The following is a 22,718-nucleotide window of genomic DNA, read 5'->3' on the forward strand; positions in this document are numbered from 1 at the left end:
CAGCAAGTGATTTAGAAATTTAATAAAAATACTCTTCAAATTAAACAGAGACCTGATCAAATTCAGAAGTATGCCAGTTAACCACCAATGTATGATCCACAAAAATACAAGACAGTGAGGGAGCTCAGAAGTCAAATACTGCTGCATTTTGTCTGGGTCATCAATTTTTTAAAAAATTTTTTTTTCTATGTGTGCTTCACTGGAGGTAGGAGACAAAAGAGCTTTATCATGGAAGAGTTTTAATAAAGTACTGTAGCTTCATCCTGAAAAAGACTGGGTCACTCTCTCGATAACAAGATAAGCTACCCTAGTTTAGTGGGACATACATCACAGTGACTCACACCAGCCATTGACCTGTCTCTTGGTGCCCAGAAAAACATTTTGGAGAATTATGCAAAACCTTTCTTAGTTATATAGTTTATATATATATGTATTATATCTCTTTCTCTTTCAGTCAGCGGAGCATAATGCAGTGAGTAGAAGGAAATCATGGTAGAACATGACTTTAAGAGCACAAAAATTGGGGGGATCTTGTCTGCAGGAATATGTCACTATTTTTAAGGTGATGAGATATTTCTAAACTGACTGGATTTCAGATTATGGTGTCAGTTAAACAACAAAAAAAAAGTGATTGGTGATTGGGTGAAGATAATGAATATGTTTGGTAAACAAAAAAAGAAGAGATTGGTGATTGGGTGAAGATAATGAATATGTTTGGTAAGCCTGGAATATATAAATTACAAGGAAATAGACACTTAAAAATAGTTTGTCAAATTATGGATGAAGATCAGATGAAAGAAATAAAAAATAGAAACAGAACAGCCTTTGGGACGTCAGTGGAATCCATCAAAGTCTATTCATTATACAGCTCTGGCATTTTCCTTCAGTGTAGGGGGTGCCCCAAGCACTTCTGGTTGGTGGCTTGCTGAGTAAATGTCAGTTTAACACAGTTTTCCTGTTTTTGCAAAAAATTCCTGTAGGGTCTCTCATCAGCTAACCAATTTTATTACGTCCTCACTGCCTCTAGTCAAGCATAAATGTTAGGTCTCCATGTATAGCTGCTTTCTTATCTTGTTTCTTCTTGCTCAGTGACGTCAGGGTTTTTAGCCATTTGAGGTCTAAGACCAGCTATTTCTGAACCATGAACTACTCGTATCTTTGATGCTTCTTGCAAATTGTATCCCTGGGTACATGTCACCGAATTCATTACAGGCAGCAGACATGCACACAGTTATGACAGTTGTTTTAAAATTATTAGTTCCACTTTAAATGTGATCCATGGATAATACATCCCAGTGAGTGCACAGAAAATCAGTTCAGTTCTGTTTCTTTGTCATAAGCACTAAGATCAAGCAAAAAACTCGTGAGTGTTGAGAGAGCACTTGTCACTTTTCTTTTTAGTTTTCAGGGTGCGTGTCTGACCATGATTGTATGCTATGCTTTAAGCTCATCTCCTCACTTAAAAACACTTCACACAAAATAGAGGAAAAATGTTAGGTGTATTAGATACCTTAGAAAAATATTATCACCTAATAATAGAGACATGCTGTTCTTTATTCTGACCTAAACACTGGAAGCGTCCATAGTAACTTACAACGTGCTGTACAAAGAACATAATCCCTGCATCATAGGGACATCACAGTCTAAGTACGTGAGTGGGCATAGTATAGTGAACATTCCTTGTATGTTCATTTAATTGCTCTTTAATTACCAATTTATTTATAAAGTAAAATATATGCATTTTGAATAAGTAATTCCATTGGAATTCATCAAAGCTGGGAGAGAGGGGCCTCATTTACTGACCTTCCTATAAAATTATTGTTTCATTTGGGGTCAGAATGGGAAAATTTTAATAGGGTAGAGCAACTTTGTCTGAGATATGGCATAAAGATTGAAAAAAGTTTTAGTAATGTTGACAGATCTATTTGGAGAAGTTAAGGGCTGTTTTAAATTATCATTACTTTTATTATTATTATTATTTTATTTTTGCAAAGGACCTTGCTAAGGTGAGGTGCAGATGTAGCCATTATCTAGCTCATACGACTATCTTCATTGTAGCTCCACTAACTGGGAAAGGTTGAACTGCAAAGCTCCAGAGCTGCGTCCATCTGTGAGACACAGCAGGAGCAGAAACTCTCTTTTATAGACAAATAGCAAGTTAGAATTTCGTTTATCTATCTGTCTATTTATTTATTTATTTATTTACTTATTTATTTATTTTTCACAGGAGATCCACTCACATAGTTCTGCTAATAGTCAGCAGAAGCTAAGGTAAAGTTGCCATAAAATCTGTCCCAATGCCAAAGAGTGAATCTGTGGTCTTGTGACGGAGCAGCCTTGTGTTTTAATTTGCAGCCCTGTGCTCTCACCTGTAAATAACACTTTCTTAGCATAAGAGAGTAAGTTTTAGAGGAAATGAGAAGGCCACATTTCTTTGAGTAACTTTGATTTAGTGAAAGTCAGATTCTTATAATTTTTTTATGATGGGGTTTTTGCACATAAAATATAAATGAAAGCAACTGTTAAGATTCTGCCTTTTTTTCTGCATCATAAAATGATGCTATTTTTAAATAATCATCCCTTAATGCATCACATGGTTCATTTTCATTAAATAAACATTTTAAATGTGTAAAAGCCATATTCATTAGGTTGTTGTTTTTTTTTAATCTAGCCCAATGGATGTGGCTCCCTATGAATAATTGATATTTGTTTTATCTTCTGTTTCATACAAAGAATTAGTTAAATTAAAATGACATTTTTTCTCATTTGTTTAATTTTTCTTCTCTTTTAATCTTCCATTAGTGTTCAAGTAATTCAAATATATTTAGTCGTTGTCCCATTCCCTCTGTTTCTTCTTGGCTGTAAGGCTCTAGCCCCAAAAGGCCAGCAAGCCACAACCATCTACATAAGCCTTGCTTCAGTCACCACTCACAGGACATCCCACGTGCAGCTTTCCCTATTATACCTCCTCTGGACTTTTCTTTCTTTATGATAACAAATTTCAGCAAGCCTGGACTACATCATCTGTGGTTCTGTAAAACCTGCTCATAGGTAGCATGCTGCCCATGGGTCTGAGCCAGATACCACTGTACTTATTGGAAAGGCAATCGGATTTGTATGAAATCCCTCTGAGTTAGGCTTTACACATTTGTTTTTGCTATGTTGCTAGACACCCATCAGTCCTCACTGTGCACAACTCCTTTCACTAGCTTTATGCCCATTTCAGAGTCATTCCACTTCTGAGTTATTTCAGCTTTATGCCCATTTCAGACATTTCACCCCTTGACATTTGTTTCTGAACTCTACATTACTGAAATTCCAGGAAATTTTGCTCATCTTCAGTTTGCTTCCTTTTCTTGGCTGCTATTGTGTATAACTGATGGTTTGTAAATCACTCCTTGTTTGTCCTTAGATCCCACCTTGCTATCAAGAGAAGTGTGCTCTTTTCTAGTTGGCCTGTGACCCCAGTCCTCTCTGCAATATAATAATCGAATCCTATTCTCTAAATTTCATCATTTTTCTACATTCAGTTATTCTACATGAAATCAATCCATTCTAATAGCATCCAGCTTTGAAATGATTTATTGTGCGTTTCTTATGTTGTACATGCATAGGCTTTAATCAGCTCTTGTCTGTTAATAAATTCTATTCCAGACATGGAAAGAGAGAATATTTTGTTCAGAATATATATGATTTATTAATCAGAAGAGGTGAACTTTCATTCTGGATGGACTAGAAATATGCCTTTTTTTATCAAGCCAAAGGTGAGTCTACTAACGAATAGCTCTGTCATTCATTTAGCTGGAATTGTAGATATGTTTGTGCCTCTGAACTTAAAACAAAACAACAACAACAAAAGTGAAACAACAACAACAACAATTTAGTTTTTTTTTAGAAATAGCAGCAGTCTGAGATGTTCTTTCTCTATGTGCTTCAGCTTAGTTTCTGTAAAAGTAAATCAGTCTTTTCAAACTGCTTAAAATTTGCAAGGAGGAACAGCCTCTTAAGGACAAAACACTTGTACTAGCTTTTCCAACCATCGTCTTGGTAACATAGTTATGTTTTCCCTACCACCCTCAGTGAATGAAATCACTTTAATCTCTCTTCCCACCTGTTTGCTCTTCAGAGCTGGTGTACCAGAGGAACGATGCATGACAGCAAGCTGCAGCCTGTGTTTTGCTTGAATCCCAATGTAATTAAATCCAAATGAAAAAAATAGAGTAAGTACAGAGGTATCATTTGTGATACAACATAACCAACAGAAATACTGCTCCTGGACTGCAGAGCTTTTAGTGCAGTACTGATTATTTCAGTAGTGACAGGAAGTAGGACAGGAGAGGAGAGGAAGTTTTCAATCTCAGGCAAAGATTTGCGTATATTTCTTTTCTAAAGCAAGTATATTTCTTTCCTAAAAATAATATATTTATATTGCATATGTAAAAGAACAAGATGGTAAATATAGAATCCCATTTTTGAAATTCCTGTGTTGAAATGTATGAACCACTATAGCTTGTTTTTACTTTTGTCTTCCACCCACCATTATCTTCTTCGCAGGAAAAATTTTCCTCAGCCCACACAGGCGCATCAGTGACTGACATCAGCAAATGGTGCTTCTTCAGAGGAGGAACAGGCTAGAAGATCTGAGTTTCCAAAACAGAGGGTTTGGGGTTTTGGTGACTGTGGAGCTAAATTTCAGCTGAGAAATGTCACATAATCTCTAGTGTTCAACACCTCACTGTGTTAAATGACTTACAACAGGAACTTTGCAGAATCAGCTCATGAGGAAAGAGGGTGCTAGGTGCTCTTCCAGAGAATGCCTCTTAGTGGACTTCTTGAACTCAAGGTCCTGCTGTGTGGTGTTGCCTTTGCTGGAAGGTAATGCCGTAAAACCACCACATGCCAGAGACAAAGGTATGAGATAGTCTTCGTAGCACACATATATGAAGCAGAAGCCCATTATTTGAGTTTGATATTCAGCACATGAGATGTCAGATATAGTGGTTTATATCTTGTATAAAAATCCAAGCTGATCATATGTATATATAAATGGCTATTTAACCTGCTTTGTAGCAGAGATAAGGTAACGTCTCTTTTTTCCTTTCCCCTCATCAAACCAAGCTTCTGAGCAGCCTGGCAGGCTCAGATTCTGCCCCACTTAAATGTTACTCACTGGGAATGGTTTGCTGTGATGTACTTTTTATATGCATGTCTGTATTTGTCCTCTAGGGTAATATGGTCTGACTTCAGTCAGGGATTTAGCTATTAATTGAGCCTTGCCTCTTCTATACACCAACCTTTCATCTTTCCTCTGACAATTTGACACAAATTGTCAAAAGTTGTTGCCTCATTAAAGTAAATGCCTAAATCACCAGAGATCATCACAATCACTTTCCATAATCATTTTCTTCAAATGAGCTATGTTTATTAAGTGGTTTCTTTTACAAAGAATTACAGAATACCTGAGGTATGAAGGTGTCCTGGTTTCAGGTAGGACAGAGTTAATTTTCCTCCTAGTAGCTGGCAGGGTGCTATGTTTTGGATTAGAATGAGAAGAGCGCTGATAACATGCTGATGTTTTAATTGTTGTAGAGCAGTGCTTACACCAAGCCAAGGACTTTTCAGCTTCTCGCTCTGTCCTGCTAGCGAGCAGGCTAGGGATGCAGCAGGAGCTGGGAGGGGACAGACCCAGGACAGCTGACCCAAACTGGCCAAAGGGGTATTCCATACCATCTGACGTCATGCTGAACAATATATAGGGGTGGCTAGCCAGGGTGGAGGTGGGGGCCGGCTGCTTGGGGATAGGCTGGGCATCGGTCAACGGGTGGTGAGCAATTGCATTGTGCATCACTTATTTCGTACACATTATTACTATTAATACTATTATTATTATTATTATTGTTATTATTTTTCCTGTCTTAATAAACTGTCTTTATCTCAACTCACAGGCTTCACTTTCCCGTTTCTCTCCCCCATCCCGGAGAGGGAGGGGGGAGGGTGAGCGAACGGCTGTGTGGTGTTTGGCTGCCAGCCGGGCTAAACCACAACAGAAGGTTCCTCTGCAGATTGTCCAGTTCAATCCTCTGCTCAAGCAGTATCACCTACACCAGGTTGTTCAGGGTTGTATCCAGTCTAGATTTGAATATCTCCAAGGATGGAAACTTCACAGCCAATATTGGCAACCTGTCTGTGCCTCTGTTTGACTACCATCACAGTAGCAAAAACTTTTTTCACATGCTTAGACAGAATTTCTTGTTGTTCAGTTTGTACTCATTGCTCCTTGTCCTGTCGCTGGGCACCACTTTGTATGCATTGGCTCCTTGATGACCTGGTTGCCTGTATACTCCCTCAGGCTAATGCAGGTGAAGATCAGTAGATATGCAAAAAGAAGGTGGATTTTCAGTGTCAGGAAACCTCAGTTCTTATCTTAGTCCCATAATGTTTTCTTAAGCATGTTTCTTGTCTGTTCTAGATTTCAAGGGTACCATCTACATAACGAAAATTATAAATGTGAACAGCATTCTTTGGAGTTTTCCTGCAAAATTCTTTTTATAAAAATAACTGTTTGATTTTCACTTACTTTCTTGATATTTTATATTCCTTTAACATTTTTCTGCTTTGGAAACCAAAACTAATAGAGATTCTTTCTATTGTTCTGTATTTTATCAATAACAGAAGAAAAGGGAGGCAGAGGAAGGAAAGTTCAAGGAGCCGACTTCACATCAATATTGAGTTTGACTTTTTTTTAAAGCTAAATTTAGAAGAAACATTTATTTTAATATTTCTCTCCTCAGTTCAGTTCTGGTATTTGTCTTCCCTTGTGATGTACAGTTGGAAATCACCAAATCACAGATAAATAGGGTGCAGATACAGGAAGAAATGCAACTTCGTGTTATTCTGTATCCTTGCAATAAACAAGTAAGACTATTTTAAAAGGCAGAATAAACACCATTGTATGTAGTTCAGTAAAGTTGTACGTAGATCTTGTAAATATCAGTGACAGACCATGACAGAACTCTGTGTCTAAATGTACACACCAAATGATATCAAATTATTAGTACTACTATATTAAAGTCTCACCATTTCCACATTAACACGACTTCCATGGCTTCTGCATCATCGCAGGGAGAGATGGGAGAGGTCTCATTTTTCCTCTGCTTTCCCTTCTGCTTTGCAAAGTGTTGGAGCAGATCAGAGATTCAGTGTTTAAATTCAGAGGGATCTTAGGAAGAGTGATTGTGCTGGGATGGGTCTCAGTGGGGAGGAGCAGATCTCAGGGCCCCCAACGCAGCCCTCTCTTTACTCCTCCAGCACAGAATGAAAAGAACCTGGGACATGTGCCAGCTCTCTGGTGATGTCAGCTTGGTTGGAGAGCAGAGACCTGTAAAGGAAGAGAAAGAGAAAACTCCAGCAGCAGCCTCTGCTAACTCCTAGTTCAAAAACGTTCAATAGATGCTGTCAGTATCTTCATGGAGAAAGACTGAAATGGTAACTCTGTACTCTGGTACTAGGACAAGTTTTCCTAGAAAAATCTAAACAAATATGGCAATATAACAGCTGTTTATCAGCGAAAGAATTAAAAAAAGCTGTGTCTGTATTCCATTTATTTGCACAAAATACGTTATTTTTTAACTGTTTCAATTGATCAAATGGTGAAGAAATATGACTTAAAATGTAAGCAGGTTAAAAATCAGTCTCCTAATGAAGAAAGGGTCAGAACTTACAATGTTCTGATTTAATTTGTTCTTGCCATAGTACCTCCTTACTTCAGGCTTTTGGGAAACTTAAAAAAATAAACTTAATGAATAATGAATATAAAACAGTGGATTAAATCAGAATTTTGTTTACTTCTGAATAACTGTGAGTTCTTATATGCATGTATATTGTTATGCATTCTTACCTCAGTACACCTAGCCAAAATACCATGATAGTCTAAAATTGTAAAAACATAATTCTCAAATCACACCTGCCAGGGGCTTAAAAACCCAGTTGTAGACCAAGCTTCATAGATTACTTGCAACGAATTTGCTGGTGTAGTAGGTAACAATAACAGACAATAAAGGGGACTAGGTTGCTTCAACTTACAAATTGTCCATTGAAGCAATGAAGGATGTATTCTGCAGGGTTCAGGAGTGTTTTGGAGTAACAAAACTTTGCTGATCAGAAGTTAAGTGGGAAAAGAATGTTTTCTATAGTCATGACTGTGGGACTGAGCTGGTAGATGCTCATATAAACCAATAAAAACCTGAGGAAAACACTGGAATTACAGTAGACAGTGGTCACAGTTTATGCATGAAAACAAACAAACAAACAAACAAACAAAAAACCGCCTTCCATTTATGCAGTATATAAACAGGGCCAATCAATCACTTCCTTTGAATTCCCTCTAATTTCCCTGCTTAATGATTTCAAAGATGAGAGACATTAATTATTGTCAGATAGATTGTTTCTACTGTATTACTTTTGTTCTAGAGTTAATCCTAACTGCACGTTTTTCTTTTTCCTCTTCAGATTTAATGGCTTCAGTAATTTCATTGGGTATAGGAGGTTCTTGAAACATTTTTTTTTTAACTCCAGGGGGCAGACAGACACTTACCCAAATCTCTGAAATGAAAATAGTGACTTTCAGTGCAAGAGTGACTAGGAATTAGACCAGGAGATTAGAAACACTGGGCTCTAAGATCGCTGGCTTTGTAATTTCTGCTTTGCTTTGAGCAACTCACTTTCCTCCTCTATATTCTACTTTTTTCCACCTAATGCCTATTTATACTTGATCACTACTTTACACTGCCTCCTATCAGGACAGTGGTTATAATAAATAAATTATAACTTAATTTTATGCTTATTTTCATTTGCATAATTACAATTATTTTTATTTTGTGTACATATGCATTGTAATAAATAAAGATATCATATATTATCCCATTGAATTATTGGGAAAATAACTAATGAACAAACAAAAAGTTGCTTCTATTCTCACTCAAAGTGCTTAAAAGGCGAGAAGGAATTGTTTGCAAAAATAGCTCAAACTCTGAAAAAATAACTTTTCCAGTTCACAGGAATACTTTTAAAATCCAGTAAACAATAGATCCACCTTGCACCAAATCCAGCACGTGTTGATTGCAAGTCCCCATCAGCTGTTCAGAAACAGTGTGCTTTGTTTTTTAAAGAAGTCTTGTCTGAATATCATCTAATTTTGATAATTGCATTACTTTGTTTTGAAACCTCTTCTATTTACATGTAAAATGGGATATGCAAATGTAGAAAGCATTTCTGCTCTCCTCCAAAAGGAACATTTTTGCAAAGATCTATGTAGCTTTTTTGCTGTTATCTTTTCTTGAGTTCTCCTCTTGCATTTTGATTACTGACCCTGCTTAGCTCATTTCTTCTCATGTTCCTGAGAAGTCTTATTATTAATTTTTATTTCTTCAGCTAAGTTCTCCTCAAAATAAGTGTTTCTGTTTGACTAGATTTGGTGCTTGTAACTTCTACCTTTTGACAGATTTAGTATTAAAACTAGAAAAATAATCAGACCCCAAGCCACAGGAAGTATTATGGAATTGTGTTTAGAACTGATGTGCTGTACATTCACTGTAATTCTCTCTGGTGTAAAGTTAATTGTGATGCCTGGTTGCCCTGATCTGTATATCAGGTCTTATAGAATCATAGAAGCATAAAACAGCTTGAGTTGGAAGGGACCTTAAAGACCATTTATTTCCAACCCCCCTGACATGGTCAGGAACACGTTCGGCTAGACCAGGTTGCTCAGAGCCCCATGCAAGTTGGCCTTAAACAATTCCAGGGATGGGGCATCCACAACTTCTTTGGCTAACCTGGTCCAGTGCCTCACCATCCTCTGAGTAAAAAAATTCTTCCTTACATGTAATCTAAATCAACCCTTTTGTAGTTTACTCCTTGTCCTATCACTGCAATTTCTGACGCAGAGTCTCATTGCTGCTTTCCTGTAGGCCCCCCTCTAGGTACTGGAAGGCTGCAATGAGGTCTGCCCAAAGCCTTCTCTTCTCCAGGCTGAACAATCCCAGCTTTCTCAGTCTGTCTAGGTAGGAGAGGTGTTCCAGCCCTTTGATCATCTTTGTGGCCCTCCTCTGGACTCATTCTAATAGGTCCATGTCCTTACGCTGGGGGCCCCAGAACTGAATGTAGTATTCGAGGTGGGGTTGCAAGAGCAGAGTAGAGGGACACAGTCACCCTCCCTTGACCTGCTGGCCACACTTCTTCTGGCACAGCCCAGGATGCCGTTGGCTTTCTGGGCTGCAAGTACACATTGCTGGTTCATGTTGAGCTTCTCATCCACCAACAACCCCAAGTCCTTCTCATCAGGGCTGCTCTCAATCCATTCTCCACCCAGCCTGTATTTGTGCTTGGGATTGCCCCGATGCAGGACCTTGCACTTGGCCTTTTTGAACTTCATGAGGTTTGCACAGGCCCACCTCTTAAGCCTGTCAAGGTCCATCTCGGTGGTCCATCCTTTCCCTCCAGCATTTCTCCAGCATAGCTCTGAAATAAAGCTTAGTAGAGCCAGCCTAGCAAATGATTGACTATTTAAGAATTTAAAGTAAGACTGGATTTAAAGCTTGTCAGGGGTGAAATACTACTGGATTTGCCCTGTTCTTTTGTTGTTGTTGTTGTTTGTTTGTTTGTTTGTTTTTTGTGGAAAACTGTTTGTCAGGTCCTCTTTGTCAGCAAATCCATAGTCCTTATGTTCCAATAATGCTTATGGAGAACTTCACATTCTCAGACACTTATTCCATAAATGTCTGTGATGAAGTAAACACTGGTAAGCCATGGACTCTAGACATTAACACTTACAGAACTGTAAATACATATACATATATACAAATTCCCTTATGAAGCAAGTGTAAGCATTATTATCAAAGACTTTGCAGATATTGCATGATCTAGGCAAGAGAGGAACTCGAGAATATTTCACTGGTGACAAAAATGTGAGGCTAAGAATGAGAAATGGCAAAAATACATACCTATGGAAAATTCCCATTCATTTTTTATAACCAAAAACTCAGAGAAAGATTTCATCAAACGTGATACCAATTAAGGAGAACATCAACTTTCTGCTGACTGTTGAATTAATAAATAAAGCCCTCAACTTATCAGTTTTTCTTAATTGCACCTCAGACAGTGATCTTGTTTTGCTGACACCTTCTACTCCATGCTGGCCATTGCTGTGCAATCATGGCATTATTTACAGGTTCATTTTTACCTTTCTAAAGGGAAGGGGTGGCAGCAGCAGCTTGTTTAGGCACAGGTATATTATAAGCTGCCGCAATTTGGTTTCCTGAATTTGCTTGGACAAAAATTCAAAGACTGGATCCAATCTGCAAGCCACCAGCTGCAACACATGTAAAATTATCAATGGAAAATTATAAGTTTAACATTAGGCTATATTAATTAATTTGTTAAAAATTACATTAATTTGATTAGGACAGCATTTTTTTTTTGGTCCTGTCATTGCTTTCCTTCTTTCCTTATTTTGGTGTGCCACATGAAATAAACACCTGCTTTGCTTGTTGTTTATCCTGTTCTGAAACAGGACATAGAGAAGGAAACCTCTCAAGATTCATTTCAGCTGTTTTCCAATTATTTTACTAGTACTATCAAGCTTTTCCATATAGAAGACAGAAAAAAAATGAGTTAACTAATATGATTTGATGAAATTCCATATGAAAAAGAATAAATTGTTAATACTACCTAAATGAAAAAAAAAAAAAACGGAAGAAAAAAAAAAACACAATAAAAATAATAAGAAGAAAAATTAAGAAGCATGTAAGGCATTCAGATAGTGTTGAATGTGATACAAGGTCCTATTTAGAATGGAACCTGGATAAACCCAAACTGTAAACCTACATAAAATGATCATAGCTTAGCATCACAGGACTCTGAAACAGACTTGTATCCTTGTGAAAGTTTGTTGAATTTATTTTTATTTACATGTGTAAATCCCAAGTGGACTCACCATAAATCTGCAACACTTAGTTTGAATAGAGAGCTCAGTCAGCTATACCAGTTACTTGTTCTCAGTCAATCCTAAACAGGAATTGAATATTCAGCACACACTGATATCTAATGCAGTACAATAGAAGTAATTTGTCTGTGCATATTCACAGTCTCTCCGAAGTAACCAAATACTAAATGATTATTATATTTTTACAGAGCTTATTTTCTGAGACAAATCTGCCCATCTTTAGTTATATTAATTCAATTAAATTTAAAATCTTTTTACTATGAATGGTTCTATATCAACAAATCTAATTATGTTTGTGAAATAGATTATTTAGTTAATACTTTTGTTATTGACCAATTTTGAATGATAATATTCAATTTTCAAAGACCAGATATTTCTCCTCTCTTTTTATATTGTAAAATGAATATCTACTTGATAAAACAGATGTTACTAATCTGGAGAGACTGATAGACCATAACAACTCAGTTTTTCATTTTCAATTATTTGTTTATAAAATAATTGTTAATATAAAAAAATAAAAAAAAGGATAAATGTTCTTTTCAATATGCCTATGTGTCTCTTCATTAATGACTATTCAGACTACTTCTGTCATTAATGAAGAGACATAGACTTTAGTGCTTAACTTTCACAAGGCTAAAATTAAGTGGAAGAAGCTCATTCTATGGTTCTACACATCATTTGGGATGTATCCCTGACTTACATTTTATATTTTCCCCACTATCTCATTTTGTGTGACAATGAGTACAACAGCGAATATACAATTATCCTTTTCCTCTTCTCCGCTCTCTAGGCATCCATATTTTTAATCTCTGCTCTTTTTCATGCAGCTAAGGGACAAGACTGCAGATTTTTAATTTTAGCTTTTTTTTTTCTTTTTCTTTTTTTTCTTTTCCCTTAAAAATAATATTTAAATAAGTTTATTTCTCAAAATCTAAGCTTCTTTTTGAAACTGAAGGATCTAAAATATTTCTCCAGAAAATGTTCAGTAGCACAACCAAGCTTTCCAGTAGTCAGAGTCAACCTTTGACCTGGTTACAGGTCCACTATTTTACATAACCTTGTGTTGGAGGGTATGTTTTGCTCCCATTACTAGTAGTGAAGTAAGTGTCTGTTGATTTCTTCAATTGCTAAAAGTGAACATTTAGTTACAAAGAGGTAAATTATTTCTATGTGTTAAAATCATGATACATTGTATCATGAGTAATGCTTCATTTGAAAATGATTGATTTTATTATGCTATGATTAATAGTATAGATCTATTTTAGTTTAGAGAAGCATTTGTTCTCTTAACTATATGTGGTTAAGGCATACATGTCATATACTTTCCTTCTCTCTTCTTTCTCTCTGTCTCTCTTTTTTTTTCTTTTTCTCTTTTTTTTTAACTTGTATGGATTTCTTTATGTGGATGAATTTCTGTATATATATAATGAGATTTGATGAAAAATAGGAATAGCAGTGAAGGTCCTTTTTCATTTCTAACTTCTGTGAAGGTGAAGTTATGAAAAAGTACAGAAGGAGGAAGATGAAAAAGCAAAAAGCAGCAGATATTTTTTCATTACAGAGACCCATCTTAGTTAGAAGATCTTTGGAAAGAGATGGTAAAAGTTCTATAAGTCTTTGCTTGCAAGTGTGCATTTGGGAACTGTCTCTGGCAAGACACACAGCTAAATTGTACTCCTAAACTCAGTTATCTCTTTTTCCTTGTGTTTATTTGGCTATAATTAAGGCAACACTGGTCACACTAAAAGCAGCCAGTACATTTCTGCCTTTTTTTTTTTTTTTTCCACTTTTTAACTCTTTGGTCTCCTTGGTCTGCGGCAGGGACTACTGAACTGTTGAGAACATTTGTCTTCAGGAGAGGGAAGCTAGCTTTCTGGTAAGGCTGCTAATAGAAGGAATTGATTTCATAGTCAGAGCTAAATGGCACCTTTCTTGCAGCAGACACGTTGAGTCACATCTGCTACGCATGTATCTCTATGCTGTTTTCTTGGAAACTCTTCTATATGGAGTCTGTCTGCCTCTCAGAGCTCAGGCAGAAAAATGTTCTCATTGAACAGTTCATTTCAGTTAGGTTTTCTAGCTACTGAATGTCTGCAGTGCATACCCTGACAGTTAGTTTTGATGGGCTTCAGGTACCCTGCCTTCGGATCAGCATCTCTACCGTATCTAGTAGGCTGAGCAGGATGTCAAATGCCACTGTAAACTCTGTGATGTTGATAATTTAAAACCACTAGAACCTACTCCCTATGCAGCTCTGTGACTCACTGCAGACATCAACTGATTTCCCCAAACTTTTTGAAGGAACTTTCTGTAATCAAGATACTGTTTTCCAAGGTGAGGCAATAGCCACTTTCAAAATTTAATGGGCCCAGGCACAGAAAAAAAATATGAAATTAGTCCATCAAGGATATTGAAACAGCAATTAGTTAGGAGAATCCCAAAAGCTGTCCTGAACAAGGAAAATCATTCTTCATGTGTCCCCTTCATGAAAGGTAAAAAATCATGGAATTCTGCCACTTACCATGATTTCTCTTCTAAACAGTAGATGAATAATCATCATTTTGCCCTTTATTAGGTAGATGGAGCTCTGAATGAAATTACATGCTCATTAAACTAATCAGATCTGGAAAAAAACTTCACTTGACTTAACAAGTTATGTGGATCAGTACATAGCTTTACTTTTCAGATATTAAATGAAGCATAGTACTAAGAAATTGCAGGGTAATTAGCACCTATCTTTTCTTTTTCTTCACTCAGTAACTCTGTTCTTTGTCTTATCTCTGTTTTCTTTGTGTAATGGAGCTTCTCTGATCTTCCCAGAGAGATCTGTCAAATTGTTCCATATTCATTTCTTGACACAAATGTCAAATTATTTTTCCCAGGAGTACAAATAGTGATAACAAAAGAAAAAAATGAAAACAAACAAACAAAAAAAAATTGTAGAGTGTCATGAAAGGAAGCAAAAGTAGCCTTCTAGAATTTTTAGTGATGAATTATATGAAATGACTTCATTCATATTAAATGAGATTCCAAGTGGTATGGGAAATTATTTGGAGGTTTAAAAACAGCAGTGCAGAATTTCCTGTTATTCCCGTATTATTTCCTCTCTTCTTCAAATGTAATATTACTTAAATGCTAGTTTGTTTTTCTCATTATGGTCAGGAAATATGATTCAACATTTATGTAATATTTCTTGTAAATGGAAATAACTGTATACTTCTAGAAACTATAGTGTCCAATATTAATCTATAAAAGTAAAAATTAATATGGGAAAGTAAATACAAATGTAAATGCAAAATACTTTCAACTGATTAGACATAATAAAAGTATAAGATAATTAATTCAAAATATAGTGTTATTTTTGTTTTGACAACAAATGAGATTAACATATGAGAAATATTTATTTTCTTCAAGTGCTCTGAAACCAAGAGCTCGTCTTCATTTCAAGCACAGTACAAGCCTAGAATATTATTCAATTTTATGTTTGTTGAGATGGGTCATTTTTGAACAAAATCACACCTTTGCAGTAGTATTCAAACATTGAGAGATGAAAACAAAACTAAGTTTGTTTTAATGTCTAGTCAGTATTACCATTTAAAATATGTTCCTTATTTCTCATTTTACTTTGATTAGCTTAAAACAGATGTTAGGCAGATTATTCAAGGCCTTGTTCAGCTGAGTCCACTCTGAATATCTCCAAGGAGAATCAATAGTTTCCCTCGGTAGCTTGTCCCAGTGTTTCACCACGCTCATGGTGTCTGACGCCTGTTGTGTTTTCACTGTACATCTCTGGTAAGGGTTTGGTTCTGTCCTCACTGTTTCTTCTGATTAGATAGTTGTAGACAGCAATAATGTCTCCTCCAAGACTTCTCCAGCCCATGACCATGTTGGGGGATTCTGCTGGATTCTGGTGTGTCCATGTTTGCCTTGTACTTGGGAGCCGAAACTGGACACACTACTCCAGCACCCACCAGCACTGAGCAGAGAGGAAGGGTCACTTTCCCAGGCCTACTGGCTCCACACTTGCTAGTACAGCCCAGAAGGTGGTTGGTCTTGGGATGCACTGCTGACTCGTGATCACCTTGTTGTCAGCACCCTCAAGTCTTTCTTTGTCAAATTGTTTCCCAGATAGTCAGTCCCAAACCTGTACCAGCATACGGAGATATTCCTCTCCATATTCTGGACTCAGCATTTGCCTTTGCTGAACTTCAAGAGGTTCTGGTCAGCCTATTTCTCCAACCTGTCAAGGTCCCTCTGAGAGTTTAGTGTCAATAACCATGGAGTTTATCAGACATCATAAAATGGAAAACCTTCCTTTGAATAAACCATATATGTTTTAGGGTACCAAAACTGAGATCTCTGATAAAGGAACAAGAACTCAAAGAGCAAAAGAGAAGAACTGAGGCTACTAAGTTAAATTAACTTTTTAATATTTTTCTGGAACTCAAAATTTATCCTCACATCATCAGTGAATGGAGTCACCCATTAATCTTTACACAAGACTGACGATACTGTTTTTTTATTTTCGTGTTGTGTGGCTCTGCATCAGGGCAGGATCTGATGATGTACAAGATTTTTTATTTTTTATTTTTCTCAGTGTTTGCATAAGAACATAGCCTAGAAAGCCTTCTATGCTTTAGCTTTATGCTGAAGCACAAATAGTGCTGCTTACTATAGAGGAAGACCCTGAAGGAAAGAGGGCAAATATAATGTTTATACTTAAGGGAAGTAGGAGGAAGGTAGGAAATAATGGACCAGTTAACTTCAGTTTCTGCAATAATGAAAATATGAAAATTATATTTTCGTAAACATCCCCAAAACAGCAAAAGGGTGAGTAACTACTAATAAAGATTTGTGAAAAACAAATCATACCTTCTGAATTTTCTTCCCTGCTGATAAGAAGCATTGAATATACAGGATAATATACACCGTATATCTTGGCCCCACTATTGTTTTTGAACTGTTTTGTGTGACATTTCCATAAACAAAATAGGGAAGTTAAGTCTTCACAAAATTGCTATTAGGCAGGTACAAAAATGGTTAGGAAACCATGTTTAGTAGTTATGAATGGTTCTTTGTTGGCTAACATTACGTATTGAGTAGTGTTCTGCAGAATCAGTCTTGTGCCCGGTTCTCATCAATGTTCTCATTAGTGACTTGAATCATTGAGTAGGTAGTCAATGATTAAATAGTGTAGTGTGCTTATTAAATTTCCAATGACATCAAGCTGTGAGGGTCTGTAAACATATATGAGGACAGACTTAAAAAAGATTTTGTCAAATTAAGGAAATCATTTAAATAAATTGGACACAATTCAGTAAAGACAAATGCAAAACACTAAGCTTAAATGATCAAACATTTTCAAACATTTTGAGAGAAGTCATGAAAGAAGCATTTTGCATATAAGGATCTGAAGTAAACTGAGCAGATTTTTTTTTTTTTTTAAACATTAGATATCCAAAAATGCAGACATCTGCATCTGAGACATACACTTTATTATTCCTTTGAAGTTATACCTCTTCAGGGAACCCAGCTTTTTGAGATATCTGCTTAAGATACCTTAGAAATGCGTATATATCTCTACTGATTAACAAAGAAGCCCAGGACAGAAGATCAGCTGTAGATGTCAATACTGTAAAAAGACAAAAATCTATGAGATTTTTCTACATCTATCAGATCAGCATCATGTCAGAGCTGGCTAGATTTCTCTTAAACCAAACAAGAGTCCTATTTATTTGAAGTGTGCTATCATTATCAAGGATTCAAAGTCAGCCACAGAACAGGAATTCCTAGATGTAGTTTTACCAGGGACAAGGACATCACCTGGTACACCCATTTATCCACTAGCTCCTCTTCCCTTAATGACCTCCACAGTGCAAATGAAGACTTAACAGAAGATTCCTATCCCCAAAAATCTTACAACCCAGGAAAGTCTGAACAGTGGATATTCAAAACTTGAAGCGTCAACACAAGTCAAACCCCATAGTGGTGCCATTACCTCTCTAAACTCTGGCTGTATTTATCAAACTACTTCACACCTCTCTTGCCTAGAGTTTATGGCTGGATGCCTAGATATCAGTGTGATTATTTAGAGTATTAGAAATCATGCATTTGTCACCGTGGCTACTTTACTGACTTTCACAAAATTCCCTGAAAAGTCTGTCCAAATTTTAGCATAAGCAGCAAGAGGTCAGGTTACTTGAACATACACAGCACAACTCATATATATATATTTAATTATTTTTTATTTTTTATTTATCAGCTTTGGTTCTGATCTATGGAATTATTTCAGTTCTCCTCCACCAAAACCTAATGATACCTTCAAATGCTGTGGGTTATGATGATGAACAAGAGCTAATGATGTCTACATGCTAAAGACAGACTTTTCACATGTTCATTCATAAATACTAATCCAGTGTTCAACAGTTTAGTGAATGACATGAACGATCTTCCTGACTAATGTTGTGATTTGGGGGAAACTTACATTTCTTTATAGAGGAATGAAGATCTGTAAATTAACAAAGCATAAAAATAAATAAATAAATAAATAATAATAATAATAAAGAATAACAGATAAATCACTAAAAAGATTCAGCTCTACATTATATGTAACCTGGCTGATTTGGGATGACCAAAAATGTTTCAGCCCTTTTTGGCTGAAGGGCTTTGTAGGAAGAATGTGGCTCCCACCAGACAGATATTCTTTTAACACAATGTCAAAGGAGTTCTGTGCATCTTAAAGAAATTTCTATATAGAGTCCTAGGACTCACTGTAGTATCCAGAAACCATAGCAACAGTTTGCTGCTCACAAAAGTTTAAGTCTCCATTGTTTTACCCAAAATAAAATTGATAATGTGTTGCAGCTACAACTGAAATACCCATATCTTTCTATGCTTTTTTTTCCTTTTTTTTTTTCCTTTTTCACGGTATCAGTGGAGCTAGACAGAACCTGTCAGCAGGAGATTGCTTATACTATTTAGTCCCAGTAATAAATTGTTTTAAAAAAGAAAATACAGACTTAACAGAAATGAACAGTAAAAACAGTCAAAAGCACAGGATTTCTTTCTTTAATCTGATAGTATTTAGCTTTTGAAGATTTAAGCTTACACTAAGCAGTCATATGGACCTCAAGTCTGATACCTGCTGTCACTGTCTGAGTCAATCAAGTGGCAGTGTTATTTCCATCGAATTTATTAGAGCTGTGTGTCCCTGGACACTGGCTTTGAAAGCTGAACTGCCAGCAGCCTAAACCAGGAGAAGTTCAGTGACATTTTGATGAGAATGATTCAGCGCCTGTTTCTTGTTGAGAAAGGGGATAGGAACAAATACGTTTATGCATGCAAGAAGCTCTGTGCTCAAGGTCTGTAAACACTGAGAGTCCCTATTTCATAAATGTTCTGTGACACTTCTATTATGAAGTAGAAAGAACAAGGATGTCCATAAACTGATAGATATCGGCAAACATGCCTCCCAGGGGTGTAGTGAGATCAGTAATAAGCAGAGAAGCTAGTTTCCTTATGACCTAACACCATCTGTCACAGAAAAAGCAGGTCTCAGCCAGCTGCCACAAGGCTGGTTCCTCCATGTTGTCTTCCCTCCATCCTATGCCCTAACGCGCTCTGGGGTCCTGACCCTATCACCTTTCATTGCAGCTCTGGTACCTGCTGTGCCCCCCTCATTGCCCTTGTTCTCAAGGGTATTTTTGATGGCCTTGTTCTCCTCAAAAGGGTAAGTTTTTACCTCCTAACTCTCACTCTGTCATAGTTTCCTGGAAATATCTTGTTAAAGCTGCAGATCATGGTAAGGTGGTGGAAGCATGGATTTTGCTGACCTTCGTGAGAAGAGCTGCCACAGTCTTGGTGAATGATCTTTACCAATGATAAAAAACTGCCTTTTCTATTTTTATTTTAGACTAACAAAGGAATACTTCTTTAAAGATGTCACTTCAGATGAATGAAAGTATTTCATTACATTAACATGCAAATTTAGGCCACAAAAATTAAAGCAAACACATCACTAGTATAAGAAGAGAGTGAAATGTTTGAACTACCTGTAGATGTGAACAAATCTGCAGAACGATAACTTACTGCAGTGATAGCTGAGGCTAACTATCTAAACCATAGAAATCATTGTTCTTGTGATAGAATCTTGGAATGAGACATGTACTAGCCCTCGATCTACCTATTTTATATCTTAACTTACTAAAATGAAATAAAATCAGCACCAGTTTGCTTTCCTATATATGTTCCTCTTTGGAAGTATTTGCATTAACATACAAAGGACAGTGACTGCTGTTTTTTTTTTGTTTGTTTGTTTGTTTTTGAACCTGTTGTTTGAATTGAAGAACATTAAAAAAAAATAAAATACTGTAGGTCTGTTTGTTACCCAACGAGAGTTGTACTGAGATGTCTATCTGCTCAGCTTGTATGTGCAGTGCCTATTTTCTCATGCATCTCCAACCTCACCCTCCCATCTTGCTGTGGAACATTATTTCATGCAACTGTAGGGCTCTGTATTATAAGTAAAATGTCCTCTGAATCCTCAGCGAGAATTCTCTCCTGCATCACTGCCATTTACTCTAGAATAACATTACCTAGTGCTTTGCACAGATGCAGCATAAATATGCCCTCAGAAGAGAACCGTTACATCTTACGCCCTTGATCTCAGATTCTCATTATGCAGTCCACCCCCTAATTCACTTGAGGACTTCCTTGATGGTAATTTGCACAATACTTCATTTTGTTAACTGAATACACAGCACATCTCCTACAATTAAACAGAGACAGATACATGAAACAAGCTTTTCTGTGGAAAGAATATTATTTAAATCAGAATATTAACTTGGGCAAAACAAAGGCTGAATTAAAATTAGGTCTGTTTCTTTATGGCAGCAAATAGTCTGCTGATCAAGGTATAAAAAGACATTACGTTAGCCTGTGAATTTGGATAAGTCATAAGGTGAGACAATTTTAAGATGTCCAATAATTTTTTTTTATTTTTTTTTTCCTCCCAGACTTTAGAAGACTAAGTAGTAGTCTTAATTTAGCATTAAACTTAGTACTGAAACTCTGGTTTTCCAGGGATGCTAAAATATTGCTGTTTTATAAAGGAACAGTTGTTTATTCCAAAAGTAGCCTTTTATAAATAGTGTATAACTAAAGAATCAAAGTGGTCCTGCTTTTCATACACATTGAGTAGGTTCTTCAGTGATGTAGCCCACATAAAATATGACATAAAACCCCCTCTGTCTACTTCCAATGCCAAAAAAATGTGTATAAGATGTGGAGTTTGCTTTTGTTAGTCACTACTCAATTTATAAATGTTTATCACCAGAACTTTTAAAATGATCATAAAAATATAAACCCTGTTAGATGGCATGACCATATGAAATTACATTGTCCGTGTTGCCAGGTTTGATACATATTTGATAGGTTTTTGATAGATTTAGTCTAAGTATGGAAATACATATTTTTCTCAATTGGTAAAAAAAAGAGACATTAACACATACTTGTATCTTTTTTAATGGAAATAACCACAGGGAATCTTTTATTATACCTAGCTACATCCCATCATATTTTTTTTGTGGCAATATTTTATGATTCTTCCTAAAATAGGTCACCTTCCTTGAGACTTCTGTTTGGTGAAAACTAATAGGCAATAATTGTACACTGAGTTTACATAAAATCAGCTGTCACTGTTAATGGTAGTTCAAAGTGTGATGGGCTTATTTGGACTTTTATTTCCTACTTCACAGTGCATTTTTTTCTTAACAGACAGCATACAGTGTACATTGGTGTGCACTGAAAGTTTTTCCAACTTTGAGAGTTGGGACTAAGGAGCTGTGATGGTGGTTTTGCTAAACCATTCCCTCTTCCCTTGCTGCTCACTACTTTCTGAGTTACATTTTAAGGAGCACATCTGCCTGAGTTTCATTCTAATGTGGACAAATTTTCTAAATAAAAAGTCGTAGTCATTTAGAGATTTCACTGAAGAATCCAGGTTATTTACCTAGAAGAATCACATTTCTGTGTCATGATTTCTTTGCTCACAATGGATGCCCCCTACTAGACTAAGAGATCTGAGATCTACCCACATTTTGCATTGGATTAAATGCTATTACAGGAAATTAACTGAGTTTTCTCTCAACTTTTATTTTTTCTTTTTGTTTGTTTGTTTGTTTGTTTTCTGTTCTCTTTTGTCTTTGTTCTATTTTTATCTATCTCATTAATGTAGCAACCATCATATACTTGTCTCTTTCATCTATAAATTACATAAGATCCTGTATTGGATGCTCAGATAGATACTGGATAAAGCTGTGTGAGTGAACTGTGCTCCTGCCTCCAGTTGAGAAAAGCACAAGGACATTAGCCATTTTACCCCAATTTAGCAAGCAACAAAGCAGTATTCAGTGTCTAATACCCATGAACAGATCTGTCCTCATATGAATGATTTTGCAGGCATCTGTCATGATAGACTATGGATCAGATGTGGATGATTTTTGTGTTTGTATTATTCTGCACAAAACGTAGTGGCTCTGCAGACAGGAAATGTTCTTTGGCAAGATTTTTAACAGTGCAGCCAGAACTTGTCATCTATCTTTAATACTATAAGGATATGACATTAATCAATTTTTAGCAAATCTCTGTTTCATGTCTGAGCATGAAAGTTTTACTCTTCCTGGTAGCTGTTCTAATTGCCTGGCTGAATGCAGCAAATCTA

The sequence above is a fragment of the Cygnus atratus genome, chromosome 3 (assembly GCF_013377495.2).
Source record: "Cygnus atratus isolate AKBS03 ecotype Queensland, Australia chromosome 3, CAtr_DNAZoo_HiC_assembly, whole genome shotgun sequence".
NCBI lineage: Eukaryota > Metazoa > Chordata > Aves > Anseriformes > Anatidae > Cygnus > Cygnus atratus.